At 38.4% G+C, this 15,567-nt stretch overlaps 1 long non-coding RNA gene across 1 annotated transcript in view; it reads right to left on the bottom strand.

The window, feature by feature from the left end:
- Window positions 1-10,560: 10,560 nt before the first annotated feature.
- The window catches only part of LOC107588869 (uncharacterized), a 10,948-nt gene continuing 5,941 nt past the window's right edge, over window positions 10,561-15,567 (bottom strand). The window contains exons 2-3 of the long non-coding RNA XR_001609628.1: window positions 11,199-11,201; window positions 10,561-10,571 (exon numbers count right to left, since the gene is read on the bottom strand). This is a non-coding gene — a long non-coding RNA (uncharacterized lncRNA). The remainder of the gene's footprint in view (window positions 10,572-11,198; window positions 11,202-15,567) is intronic.

Below are 15,567 nucleotides of genomic sequence, written 5' to 3'. Positions count from 1 at the left end.
TAGAGAAAACAAAAATAACGACTTTATTAAACAATTTCTATTCTTCCATGGCAGACTTGAACGCACGTTCATGAGAGTACCATGACGCATGCATGTGCATTCCTCTGCTTGTAAACAAGCCGCAGTGCATCCGGGTTATACGTCAGAACGCCGGCCAGGGTTGCCAGGTTTTCACAACAAAAACCGGCCATTTGCTACTCAAAACTAGCACAGTCACGTTTCAAGGGGGTCCCCAGGTAAAATCGCATTCTGGGGGTAAAGTACACATTTTTTGGCGGGGTTCCACTGGTTAAATTTGAATTTTAGGGGCTAAATGTCACGTTACTGGGGTCACTTAAACCCGCCGACATTAAAAACTTTTGGGTGCATTATCCCTTTAAATGTGACAGAATCAAATGCACAGAATTGTGGGATATCAAAGGCAGTGAAGGATACAGCAATGCTGCTTTCACAAATCATTCAGATAAAGGCATCTCAGAAGACAGGAAATGAAGCTAACATGGGATTCAGACGCACAAAAGCATAACCTTACTCCAGAGCAGGTTTTTATAATATCAGGTAAAAAGCAGTGTTAACCATGCCTACTAAGCTATAAGTGTGAAACATTCCTCTACCCAGGGGTTGAAAGCAGGGTTTATAATGATGATAACCTGGGGTTAAGCGCAGCATGAAAAGCCTAATAGATTTGCTTCAAATTTAGACTTTTATAAAAACTTTTATAAAAAAAAAAAAAAAGATGTTATTGCCGTTGGATGGATGTTTTGTGGGTTACACTCAAGAATCTTTCAGAGCTGCTAAATAATTGAATGAGACTGAATTTAGACTGATGTCCATGTTTGTATTCATTCACACTTATGTAGTATCTTAGTTTTTAATTTTTGTTTCTGTCCTCATAAGAAAATTTGGAAAGACTTTCAAATAACGCAGATACATGATAAATATAAACTAAAAAAAAAAAAGCAAAATACAGTAATGGATGGTATAAAATATTTATGGCAGGCAAAATCTCTGTTGTGTGTATTTTATGTGATTGCTACAAGATTCTGGGTGTTTAGGGAAACACTGTGCTGATATCCAAAATAATCTTATAATATGAATTATATATGTGATATATGTGTGTGTTACAGTTGTGTGTGTGTTGGACCTATCAATTTATCATAGAGGGAAAAAAATGGTTTATTAATTCACCCTTGTACATATTTATAATCTCTCTGTTACAGAGTCTTTGTACAACTTGTATTGCACTGTCAGCTTCTTTCAGTGGCCAAAGAAGAGCTCATTTATTTGACATGGGCTCTTAATGTAAGATGTGCCATATGCTTTTTTATTTATTAAAGGGGTCATATGATGCAATTTAAATTTTTCCTTTCTCTTTGGAGTGTTACAAGCTCTTGGTGCATAAAGAAGATCTGTAAAGTTGTAAAGACTAAAGTCTCAAATCCAAAGAGATTTGAGATTCTTTATACAAATTACGAGTCAGCCACGCCTACCTAAAACGGCTCGTTCTAACACGCCCCCACATGTCTACGTCACGATATGGGAAGATTTGCATAACGCCGACCAAATGTTCACGCAAAGAAAGAAGGCGTAACTTTTATTCTCGCTGTAGTATTGTTGCTGCTGCCATGTCGTGAAGACGCTGTGTGCTTCGTTGTGAAAGCGAAACTACTTTGTTTGGCCTTCCAAAAGAGGATGATATCTGCTTCGTCATGCCTGGAGCTGATCCGTGCTGGTTGCTGAGGAAATACTACAACTTTGCGCTGTGGATCGCCGGATCGGCTTTCACCGTGGACAAAGCGGAGTCCAGCCCGGGGTCGTCACATGTGGTTGCCGCAAGTCCTCCGGACGCTCCTTCGTCAAATCCGTCGGCCGCGCCGTTATCAAGCCCGCCGCCTCTGCTCACTCTAGCCCTCCGGCCGTTCCTCACATAATCCCCGGGCCTCTGCTCACTCTAGGCGCCGGCCGCTGCTCACTCTAGGCTGCCATGTGTGATGCTGTGTTTCGTTGTGAAAGCGAAACTACTTAGTTTGGCCTTCCAAAAAAAATGCAGACATGGTTTTATGTCTAAGCGGCGCGATGCAGCGCAACGCGTAAAAAGACAGTATAAGTCATTATAATCCATAATTATGTCCCCACTGGATGCAACAAATGCCTCGTTTCTAATGGGTTTTCGTGTTTTTGAATCATCGCACTGGCCTGACAGGTCATCACAGTATGGTAAGGGGTGTAACATTTCCGTCACACGCTTGAGGTATTCGGCCAATCACAATGCACTGGATAGCTGGCCAATCACAGCACACCTCGCTTTTTCAGACCGATGAGCTTTGTAAAAATCGACGCGTTTCAGAAAGGCGGGGCATAGAGGAGAAACAATAATGTACAGTATGTGGAAAATAATGTGTTTTTTGAACCTTAAACAGCATAAACACATTTCATTACACCAAATACACAAAATAATGTTATTTTTAGCAGCATCATATGACCCCTTTAAAATATTTATTTGGATATCACTATTTAAATTCATTGCATTTGTTTATCTGTAAATTTGTACATTTATTATAATTTTTTTTTAATTCACATATCTGGGGAAAGCAACCTTGGTGTAAAAGATCATTAATGCTCTTAATTACTTAAGTATTTAATTACTTAAGTTAAACCCTTTAAATGTGGCTAATGTGAGTGATTGTTGCATGATTGGAGGAGTATAATTTCTTTCAACTCCATGTTCTTGGTGCTGCTAATGAAAAGTTATACTTGGCTTTTTCAATACACTTGCAAAAACTAAAACTGAAGTTGTTTTTTTAAAGCTAAAAGGAGAGTAAAATAAAATGGAGAAAAAAATTATATATAATGCCTTTCATCTCTTTTATTTTCAGTGACACAGCCAGCAGGTACATACAAAACACCCCCACACAAATTAAGAATACAGCTAAAAAACATAATTATTCAGTTTAATCAACTTTAAAATCAACAACTTCAAAACTAAAACTTACTAACAAGCCGATAAATATTAATTGCTGTTAGATATGGATATTGAAATAGCGACAAGCTAGGTTTTGGCAAACCAGACGTGAACCTCAGTGTTGCGGAAGTGTTTGGTTTGATCGTCTTTTCAGCACTCTTTTGAATTGCTATTTTAGTAACCTTGTCTTTCTTCTTTGCATCTGCATGTTTGTTGACTGACAGCTTGCATGTGAAAGCTAATAAAAGTGCTTTTGCCAGTGAATTTCAACTGAGTGGGTCAGAAGTATACGTGGCCATGAGCGCTTTGAGCACGGAATATTTTCTCCATAATGACTATATTTTATAACCATGAAATACTGTCAAAATCTAACACACAGTTTTTATATTGAGCTCATATTTTATCCCCTATAACGTAACCTTACATTTCAATTACCATCACCATCAGTTTGATCGTGAAATATAAATTATTGCATAGTCAAATGTATATGGATTTCATGTATATATACCTGCATATTTATAAAGTTAGTTTACTTAAAAATTACAATTCTGCGTTTACCCACCCTCACAGCATTACAAACCCAAATTAAGATATCTTTAATCAAATCTGTAAAGACTATGTCCCTCCGATAAAAAAATAGGTAACCAAAACTTTAAATGTATTCATGAATCAATTTTAATCCAAACCTAGTAAAAAGATACAATCACTTCATAGGATGAACACATTTAATGTAGTCTTTTATTTGGAATGACATGAGGGTGAGTAAATGATGACAGAGTTTTCATTTTTGGGTGAAGTAACCGAAAGAAAGAGAGACTCATTTCAGTTTGCTTCCAAAACAAGTCCAGTTTCAGTCAAATCCAGTGCGACAAGGCCATTTTTGTATAAAGCTGCTAAGTAATGATAAGGTTTTAGATATACCATTTGTAATACTCTAAATCTGTAGAATATCTCTGTGAAGTTCTAAAGATGTAATTTGCTGTAATCTTAATCCTGCCAGATATAGTTTCTTTCCTGACCCACTTCATTTGACTTATGACAGTACATAACTTTATGACTTTATGCTGCGTCAACACTTAACTGCTGGAATGAGTCAGCAATTCATAAACTATAAAGACTTTTAATTGCACGTCTATATTGGATTTGATTTCGACATCAGTTAACTTATACTGCAAGGCAGTTAACTTGCAGTATACTGTACCATAAAGACAGTTTTCTATTGTGTGTGTGTGTAGACTTAAATAAATTGTTAAAATGTGTTTGACTGGTGCAAAGCAGACGTCTGAACAGCAAACATCGAAAGACACTGATGCATGTGGATTTAAGGTATCATCACTATGGCGACCAGGCTGTTTATCTGCATGTGACATTTCTTACCGACGCAGTAAGATGAGAAGCAAACACACAAACTTGGAGGTAGGCTACATGTGCATCCTGATTCAGTTCCTAATTTAAACCTAAATCAGAAAGTTTGATTTCTGATCTATAAAATCTATTTGGACTGATCTGTTTGCATTTTCTGAATTTCAAACCATTTCCTTTATAAATTCACATACAGTAACACAGATTTTATGCTACATGTAATGCATGTCAATTAATTACAATATTGATTGTAGTTCTAAAGGCGCTGTTGAACACTAAAGAGTGACCCAGATATTCAAATCATTACAGTGTGTGTTTTACAGTGAGGAAGCAGACGTGTGCGCTAGTCCAATGGTTGTATATTTACAATGTGTGTGTAAATGTGTGTTTGCTGGTGACTGTGAGACAAACGTGCATCATTGGTTCAATTGATAAAATGCTCTCAACAGCAGCACGTGTGCTTGAGCAGCCCACACATGCACACACTCACACATATAAATGCACCTCCAGGAGAAAATCTGTGAGAAAATATTATGAAATGCATAGTGTCAGACGCTTTGCTATAAAACCATATTGTGAACAGCAAGGCTGTTCCAAAAGCTAGCTAGCCTAATTATGCTCCCTCCTAAGCTTGTTTTAGTCAGGATCTAAGGCAACACTGCAATGTCATTTACTGACTGCTTCCTCAAAGACTTACCGTCTACTGCATCGTGATGTGCGGCAATGGCGGCAACATACACTTTGAGGGTGGAGGGAGACAGCTTTCGCTCTAACCCATCCTGCAGGAAAGAAAGCATGACTCCAATCAGGAATCTACAGGGGTCTTCCCGGCGGAAAGAGCACCAATCGGTGAACAGGTTCCACTTCAGCCTGTAAGCGTGTCTGGTAGACGGGGCTCTAGCTGACGTGATGGTGTTTACTACCGCTGGAGGTAGCCCACCTAGAACCTCCGCGTCCTGTCCAGGGACCACAAGTGGAGATTCCACAAGTCTGGACGCGAGTGCCAGAGGGTGCCCCCTCTCTGAGAAAGGAGATCCCTCCTCAGAGGAATTTGCCAAGGAGGGGCTGTCGCGAGGAGCATTAGTTCGGGGAACCAAGTCCGACTGGGCCAGTATGGCGCTACCAAGAGGACCTGCTCCTCGTCCTCCCTGACCTTGCACAGTGTCTGTGCGAGAAGGCTCATTGGGGGAAACGCGTATTTGCATAGGCCCCGAGGCCAGCTGCAAGTCAGTGCGTCCGTGCCGAGGGTCCCCTCAGCCAGGGAGTAAAACAACTGGCAATGGGACGTGTCTGGGGAGGCAAACAGGTCTACCTGTCTTTGTCCTTCTCTTTTTTTGAAAAGGAAAACACTCTTTTAGAGAGAGTGCTGAAGCACCCAGGGGAGGTCACGACGAGACCGCAGAATGGCAGCTGCAGCTCGCCGAGGTTTCAGCAGCCTGGATGGCAACCCCCGCTGACATGCCGTAACACCAACGCCAGCTGTTTCCAAACACTCGCGGAGATTCGTCCTGAGAAGGCTCGGCTCCGAAGCGAAAAGCTGATGTGCATTTGCACACGCTCTCCTTTTATACCCGCGCTGCGGGGCGGGGGGCGCTTGGTGAAACACGCACGCCAACTGTCATTGGCTTGTTTAGTTTACACTCGAAGGTGATTGGGCTCTCGGGCGAGATCCCAAATTCGTCAGTCACAACTGACGTAACATCGAACGTGACTGACTGAAAGGGAACTAAGATTATGATATTTCAGGAAAAAAAATGAAATCTAGAACATAAACATATATTTACTTTAAACAACACCACACTTCAACATGCTTTACAATATAATTATCTTGGTCTGGTTTTAACTCCCACAGGAAATTTCAAATTATCAATTGAAACATTACTTATAAAAGCCCACAGGCCACTGCACGCCATACGAACAAAATTATTCAAAATAAACATCCCCATCAGAATTTGAACAAAGATTTTCGATAGTGTCATACTGCCTATTGCCCTGTATGGAAGCGAGATCTGGGGCCCAACGAGTAACTACAGCCATAAGGATTGGCACAAACACACTTTAGAAGCTCTGCATGTAGAGTTCCACAGAAACACGCCTAATAACGCATGCAGAGCGGAGTTAGGCCGCCTCCCCCTAAATCTAATCATTAAAAAAAGAGTTGTAAAGTTCTGGATCCACTTAAACTCTAGTTCTGAAGATGCTCTTCATTTTAAAGCAAGTGCAAAAAAGAGTGCTCAAAAAAAGTCATCTTTGTGTAATGGTGTCAGATCTGACTAACAAAGCACTCAATATCACCAACCCTGAAAAACATGGAAGAATCAAAGAAATTATGAATGAAGAGAAGGAGACATACATACAGCATTGGAAAGAACAAGCCAAAGACCAAAGTCGTCTACAATGTTATTTGAAACTCAACAGAGAGTACAGTCTGGCTAAATATCTGGTCTCAGTCAGGTATATAACACACAGACATTTACTGACGAAGTACTGACTAAGTGACCACCAGCTAGCCATAGAAAGAGGACGACATAAAATGACGTGGTTACCTAAAGAAGAGCGAATCTGTAATGAATGTAAATCTGGATCAGTTGAGACGGAGGAACACTTCCTCCTCCACTGTGACAAATACACATCCTTAAGAGACTCACTGTACAGTCAAATACAGCAGAACATTCCTGAGTTCCAGTCACTCCATGAAAATGACAAATTAAGAATATTACTTGGTGAAGGACCTACTTCCTCTTTGGTAGCACATCATATTTATAAATATTTATAATTTGTATTCAAGGCAAGATATTCCGTCTCTCCCTTACCACAATCACAAACAATCAAATGTCAAATTGTTTCACTGTATCAAGGTAAATATTTTGCTTGTTGATAAGTTTTCTGGCATTCTCATCATGCTCATGGAATATTTAAAGGTAATTTTTGCTCATTAAAATAGTTACATAAAGAAATGTACTGCATGTTTAAGAAATATTATTAAAATGATATTTACTAAACATAAGATAGAAAGTTCAGACATTTTTAGAAAAAGCTGTTTATTTCACATGGAGCAGGTCGCCCTCTCATAGACACATACAGTAACATGACCAGCCTTGGCATACAAGTCACAGTTGTACTCAATAATAGCAATAGGTGCTTTACAAAGCATAAACATAAAAGCACAATATACAAAAATGAATACAAACAAACAAATAAATAAATAAAAGCATAGGAAAAAACATTTTGTTCTGGGGATACAGAGAAGGACAGATGTCCTGAAAAGTGCTGTATGGATGTTTGGATCCTGTCATTTTTTTCTCCAGATTGCTGGGAAAGTCAAAAACTACCTTATTACTGCAAAGGTTGTGTGTGTCTGTGTGTGTGTGTGTGTGTTGTCCTGCTGTTGTCATGCCTTTCTAACAGAAACTTGATCAGTCATGAGAGGAGACTGGTGGCCATCAAAACCCAAAGACACTTCTGAGATACTGTTTTACAGAAGAAGAATGACATTCTCAACAATAACATTAAAAAAGAAAGTCACTGCTCTGAGAATTAAGAGAAATTTTTGTCCCTCTGGTTAGGTATTTTCTACACACAAGTATCAGTTGAGGATTTTGTATTGAATTATGTTATTTTACATATTATATAAATAAATGTCATTGAGTGATCACCAGATGTCAAGTTGCCATCAATGTACATGACCTTAAAGAACTTTTGGACACAAAGGCAAAAGTTCTTAATTTTCCTGGTTAATTTCAATCACTTTTTGCATATCATAAAACTTACATTGTGTTAGTTACCAATAACGAACATTGCTCTGGGGATACAGAGAAGGACAGATGTCCTGAAAAGTGCTGTATGGATGTTTGGATCCTGTCATTTTTTTCTCCAGATTGCTGGGAAAGTCAAAAACTACCTTATTACTGCAAAGGTTGTGTGTGTCTGTGTGTGTGTGTGTGTGTTGTCCTGCTGTTGTCATGCCTTTCTAACAGAAACTTGATCAGTCATGAGAGGAGACTGGTGGCCATCAAAACCCAAAGACACTTCTGAGATACTGTTTTACAGAAGAAGAATGACATTCTCAACAATAACATTAAAAAAGAAAGTCAGTGCTCTGAGAATTAAGAGAAATTTTTGTCCCTCTGGTTAGGTATTTTCTACACACAAGTATCAGTTGAGGATTTTGTATTGAATTATGTTATTTTACATATTATATAAATAAATGTCATTGAGTGATCACCAGATGTCAAGTTGCCATCAATGTACATGACCTTAAAGGACTTTTGGACACAAAGGCAAAAGTTCTAAATTTTCCTGGTTAATTTCAATCACTTTTTGCATATCATAAAACTTACATTGTGTTAGTTACCAATAACGAACATTGTACATCTTTTAGGAAAAATGTAAGGAAGTTACTAAACATGTCAACAAAACTTAACAAGTAAAATAAAAAAAATAAAAATAGTTTAATAGATAACTACTAAAAATGCAAATTATATTAAATTCTTAATGGAAGAATGGAACTGAACAACAAACCGTGTGCATAATTTGACCGCTTAAATGTTTCAGTTACTCAAAATCTCCGTTTGCCTTCTGTCTGAAGCCTTCAACTCCCAAAATGCACTGCACAAATTAACTGGAAAAATTGAATAGCTTTTAGAATGTATTGTAGTCAACCCGATCTCATGAAAGTGCATATCAATAGCACAATGGAAGAATGGAACTGAACAACAAACCGTGTGCATAATTTGACCGCTTAAATGTTTCAGTTACTCAAAATCTCCGTTTGCCTTCTGTCTGAAGCCTTCAACTCCCAAAATGCACTGCAGAAATTAACTGGAAAAATTGAATAGCTTTTAGAATGTATTGTAGTCAACCCGATCTCATGAAAGTGCATATCAATAGCATGAGTTTATGTTTCGATTTGGCGTAGGCCTACTGTTTATATGCAAAATTAGCCGTGCATATGATACGCAATGGGTAGGATTAGGGTTGTGGGGTATGCGTATCATATGTACGTGAAAACTGAGTATCATATGCACAGCAACAAATTTTGTATCATATGCACGCGAAAACTGCATATTATATGCATGCCAAACACGTGCGTATCATATGCACGCCAAAGTCGATTTTTGCGTATCAATACCACAAGTTTTAGTTTTTATTGGGCGTACTCTTTATAAAAAAGTCTGGGCTTATTGTAGTATATAGTATTGTAGTAATTCTCAGTGATGTTGATCTTGTTATACTGCTGCTGTTTCCACAGGTTTCATTTCCTCTATGCCATGGCTATCCCTTCTTCCATTAACCTTGGCACAAAGAGAACTTAGGCAAGGCTTTTCTGACTGAGTTTGTTATGGAAGTGCAGTTTTTGCTGATTGAGCATAATCCTGTGCGAGAATTCTGTTTTAACCTCTATTCCTTACAAGCAATGAAGATCAAGGACAAATGTATCTCCTCTGCTGCAGTGCTTTTCTGAAGTGGTTTAGCTTTTTGGGACTAGAGATGGGACGTTTGACACTGAGGCTCCAAAGCCTGTTTTACTCTATTGAAGCAGACTGGTTCGAAAGACTGTGTTGAGGCTTGTATCAAATATCTGTGATCACTTGACCAATGACGTCTGAGGCTTCATACGTCACAATGAAACACACTGACTTATTTGAATCTTTGGCGTGGCTTCATTCATTATAAGGAGACGCGAAATGCTTGGTGTTCCCTCCCTGCTTCATAGTAACACGTTCATGGGTGGACAATGATTCTCAGAATGAAGACACAACTGCTATTGCGGAGTATTGCTTTTGTGTTGAAACAGGAATCAACAAGATGTGTGAATAATTCAATAGTATGTTCCCGCACAACCGGAGGCTGCAGTTTCAGGACCGCAGTTCTAGGACCCTATTCTTTTCAGAGAGCAATCAGAGTGAGTAACTTTACCGATTTTCAATTAAGTTTTATTTTATAACCTTAAAACGATGCAAAGTTTACGTAGCCAACGTGAGAACTGCTAAGAAATAATAATGAATTCCCGATTGCTAGTTTTATTGATTATTACCGATGTTCTTAATTCGTGGCCATGATTAAGCTAAACGTTGTTGACATAATGACTACAATAAGTAAATCTAGCCAGCACATTAATTAAACTTAAAAAGATGATAAAAGCATGTTGATGTGAGATGTGTCAGATTTACCTGTAGCTTACTGTATTAGTGTGAAAACTTGTTTGATACTCATTGTTTTAGCATATTAGTTAAGTATAAATCATCTTTCATAATTAAACTGGGCTCATTGCTTGGTTGCACCACAATATGTGTTATTAGCCTGTCCTTTTGGCAGTACTTTAGATTAATCTGGTTGATGTTTGAAAGGCATGGTCAGCGGTTTGCCTTCTGCACTTATGAGGCCAGAATCCTGCTCCAAGGAACTCTTCAGCCAGTGTATAGAGTGCTATATCAGAAGAAATCCACATTCAGGCTGTCGATGGCCACACTGCAGAGGTAAAGAGACTGCTGGATCTCATTGTAAAGTTACAGGGATCTGAGGAGCATTTAGTGGTACTTAAACAATGTTCACATTTAATCATCATTACAAACAAACTCATAGTAAAGGTTCACCAAGGGCCTTAATTAGGAATAGCATTAACAATATCTTTTAACTATGCTGCAAATTATTGTATCTTTATCTTAAATGTATCAATTTCCTCAAAATAACTGTTTTTGCACCATGGTTTGCTCATAGTGTGTACTCAACGGGAAGCCCTCTAAGTGGTCTCATAAGCTTCCCGAGTGCCTGTCTACCTCGACAGTGAGGGCATACAATGTATTTTTGGCTATTGCTACAAATATACCTGTGTGACTTATGACTGGTTTTGTGGTTAGCCTATTAATAAAACTATCTAGGTTATTTCACTACAGACTTTCAAAGTCATGGTTTGGCTGGTTAGTTGCAGAACGTTATCTTGCTGGTAGATGCCCTTAACCAGAGCCCCAGCTATGTAGGCCTACTGATTTTACAGATAAATCCTAGCCTGACAGATTTCCCTAACAATTTCATCAAACATGTGCCTATATTCTGATTACAGTCAGAACCATGATTTGGTTATTTTTAATGACCAATTTCTTCTTGGATGATTCAGAAGACATGTCTCCAACTTAATTCAATAAACAAAGTATCACACTTTCACGTTGCTTTCATATGGCTATGTTTCTTGTAGTTCAAAGGCCACAAAAAATGTATGACTGAATGTGGTAAGAACAGGCCAGACTGCAGTGCTCTGGAGAAGCATCATCCCAATGCATGTGTTTTTTGTCATTTATTACAAAGTATCCAAGCACAAAAAAGCAAAGAATGAACGAAAAGGCAAAAAGTAAAGTGAGAAGTGATGAAGTGATTAGAAATAATTGACAATGATTAATTAGAGATCATATTAGCAAGGAGTCTAATGAATGATCTCTGGTGGCAAACCTGTGACTGACAATTGAAAACGCATTATTATACATCATCTTGATTGCTGCTTATTTTCGGAGCTCATCTTCCAGAGTGTGAATTTAAAGGGGTCATTTGATGTTGCTAAAAAGAACATTATTTTGTGTATTTGGTTTAATGAAATGTTTTTATGCTGTTTAAGGTTCAAAAAACACATTATTTTCCACATACTGTACATCGTTTCTCCTCTATGCCCCGCCTTTCTGAAACGTGTCGATTTTGTCCCGGCTGGAGCGACGAGACAAAAACATTGACAAAAACCAGTGGGGACATAATTACGGATTATAATGACTTATACTGTCTTTTTACACATTGCATTGCATTGCGCCGCGTAAACATAAAACCATGTCTGTATTTGTGATCGGAGAAATGACAAACAACAAGCGCTACTCTACACTGCTCAAAACTCGCGTTTGAATCATCAGTGGCAAATCCTTTATATATAAAAAACATACTTACAGTCTGTGAGTCAGAACAGCTGGCATTGTAGTCTACTCTACCAGGATCAGGAAACAGTCCTACATAAAATGCACTGCACACATCTGAATATTTGGGTTGAACTGTTCTGGAACAGGGTCGTAAATACTGATTTCTAGTCGTGTCCTCTTTTGGAAGGCCAAACAAAGTAGTTTCGCTTTCACAATGAAACACAGCGTCACACACGGTGGCTTGAGTGAGCGGAGGCGGGCGGGCTTGCGGCAACCACATGTGGCGAGCTGGCGACCCCGGGCTGGACTCCGCTTCATCCACGGTGAAAGCCGATCCGACGATCCACAGCGCGAAGTTGATGTATTTCCTCAGCGACCAGCACAGATCAGCTCTAGGCATGACGAAGCAGATTTCGTCCACTTTTGGAAGGCCAAACAAAGTAGTTTCATTTTCACAACGAAACACACAACGCCTTCACGACATGGCGGCAACAACAATAATACAGCGAGAATAAAAGTTACGCCTTCTTTCTTTGCGTGAACATTTGGGCGGCGCTATGTTGACTCTTAACTTTTATAAAGAATATCTCTTTGGATTTGAGTCTTTAGTCTTTGCAACTTTACAGATCTTCTTTATGCACCAAGAGCTTGTAACACTCCAAAGAGAAAGGAAAAATTGAAATCGCATCATATGACCCCTTTAATTACGCACCTATGGAATCACACTTATTGAGGAGTTATTAGGCTAACGACTTTATTGTGTGCTGTAGCCTATAACATGAAGTTGTTATTTGAAATCAGATCATGGCTGAGGACAAAGAGCCTCATTTTATTTTATGAAAGTTAGACCTTTGTGTCTTTTCACTTTCAAAAGCCTTGGGAAAGCTGGTCCTTCAGGAACTATATCAAAAGATAACAGACAATCAATACTGTTTATTGAATATGTATCAACATTGAATTACCCTTTAGAGATTTGCTAGTTAAATGCATATTTATCTGTAAGTTTACTTACTTTTTTCCTGAGATTTATAAAGGAAATGACAGCATTGATTATTTGATTGAAGTTATGACTGCCAGCAAAATATGATGTCAAGGAGGTTTATACAGCATTAGTGTGCAGTGTCTCCATCTAAAGGTAAGAAATAGGCATTACATTGTTCAGTTTACCAAAAGCAACTAAATGTCCTTCAGATTTTTTTGCAAACAAAGGACGTTTAGCTTATTACTATATGCAAAGACTTTTTTTCAAAAAGACAAGTGATTGTGTTCACTATTTTTAGAGAGTTTTATGGACTAATCAACCTTTGTTTTCAAAAAAGAAAATTTGTATATACAATTGCTTATGTAACTGGTCTCTTATCCTCTTTGCGTTGTGTTGTGGCAATAAAGCTCGTGCTTCAATAAATCGTCTCTCATTCATCAATTTATTCACTGAGAAAACACAGTAACACAGAGTGAGTTGATATAGGCCTATTCCAGCATATTCGACGCCTCGTGCTGGCGCTATAATAAAACACACAATTTTCACTCTTCACATCCGACACTTTTCTCGATATTGAATATATATATATATATATGTGTGTGTGTGTGTGTGTGTGTTGTTGCTCTTAATATATCACACTTTTCATTGACACAATTACAGCCAGAATTACAGAGCTATCAACCACACGACTTGCCGCTGGCCTTACACACATGAACTGATAAGTGCAATAGAGGGCGCACAAAGCACCAGCCAGCCAATAGGAAGCCCTGTAAACCCTTATTCTGTCCAATCATCCTCCAGTGTGATTATTTAACCTTCTTAGCAAGTGGAGACACACAATATATATGTACAACTCTGTTACACATTGACCTAATTATATTGTAAAAATAGCACATATTTATGACTAAAAAAAAAACCTGGATAATCTTATTTAAAAAAAAGCAAACATGTGTTTAATGGTTGAGATAAACTTGCAACATTTATTAATCAGTGAGAGCTTAATTAATTACTAAAACTCTGACACTTTAAGTAGTATTAATAATTAGCAAGTTGATTTTAGCTATTTACTACATCGACCAATATGAAGTTACTATGCAGTCCAATTCTGTTCATTTTAGAAACAATATTTTCTGAGACTGCAGAAAATAGTAAATCACTAGTGATATCATGACTGTGTTGTGACCTGACTAATGCTGTACTAATCTAGGACAGTTTCAGAGGCTGATAGCAGTCCTGTCTTATCATGTTCTCCCCAGTAACATACACCTCAATTAATCATAGGGGGACAGTTTAGTTGGTCTGTAAATAGCTTTAGATAAAAAGTTCCACCACATTGTTATCACCCCAGTTCAGATATTTGTTCCTTTCCTATCTGTCCTGTGCAATGCATACATTCAAAGTCATATCCCAAAAGAAAGAAAGAGAAAAAAAGCTCATGGCATTTCCCAGGTGTCCTTTGGTTTCCATTTTCACCTTGATCTCCAGTGGTGTATCAGCTGTATCAGCCGGCTGGCATTCGTCCAGCAGCCCTAAAAGCCTTGTTTCTGAAATATGAAATCTGGAGCATTTTGTTTGTTGGACCTTGGAATGACCTTGGATGAAAATGGGATGACAATTTCCTTGAGCTGAGCTCTTGCGTCTAATGATTAGCCTATCTGGTATTAGTTTCTGTGCTACTTACAGGAAGAAAGTCAGAATTTATTTTTGGAAAGTCTAATTTTAACTTAATTTTGCTTTTATACGCATCATATGACCCCTTTAAAATTGTATCATAAATTATCAAGTTTAGTCATTTTTATTTCTTTATTGCAAAACGCTTAAACTGGCACCGTTTTGGAGAAAAATGGGCTCTCATTTTAACCCATATCATGGTGTGTGATGCTGAACTATGAGTTTCTAATGGTGTTTGTATTTGCACTGTTCTAAGCATTAAAGGGGTCATATGATGCGATTTCAATTTTTCCTTTCTCTTTGGAGTGTTACAAGCTCTTGGTGCATAAAGAAGATCTGTAAAGTTGCAAAGACTAAAGTCTCAAATCCAAAGAGATATTCTTTATAAAAGTTAAGAGTCAACCACGCCTACCTAAAACGGCTCGTTCTAACACACCCCCACATGTCTACGTCACGATGTGGGAAGATTTGCATAACGCCACCCAAATGTTCACGCAAAGAAAGAAGGCATAACTTTTATTCTCGCTGTTGTATTGTTGTTGCCGCCGCCATGTCGTGAAGGCACTGTGTGATTCGTTGTGAAAGCGAAACTACTTTGTTTGGCCTTCCAAAAGAGGACGGTATCTGCTTTGTCAGGCCTGGAGCTGATCCGTGCTGGTTGCTGAGGAAATACTACAACTCTGAGCTGTGGATCG

This window comes from Sinocyclocheilus grahami, unplaced genomic scaffold (assembly GCF_001515645.1).
Source record: "Sinocyclocheilus grahami isolate Dianchi unplaced genomic scaffold, SAMN03320097.WGS_v1.1 scaffold109.1, whole genome shotgun sequence".
In the NCBI taxonomy this organism is placed as follows: Eukaryota; Metazoa; Chordata; class Actinopteri; order Cypriniformes; family Cyprinidae; genus Sinocyclocheilus; species Sinocyclocheilus grahami.
This window is presented reverse-complemented; position numbering and strand designations above follow the sequence as displayed.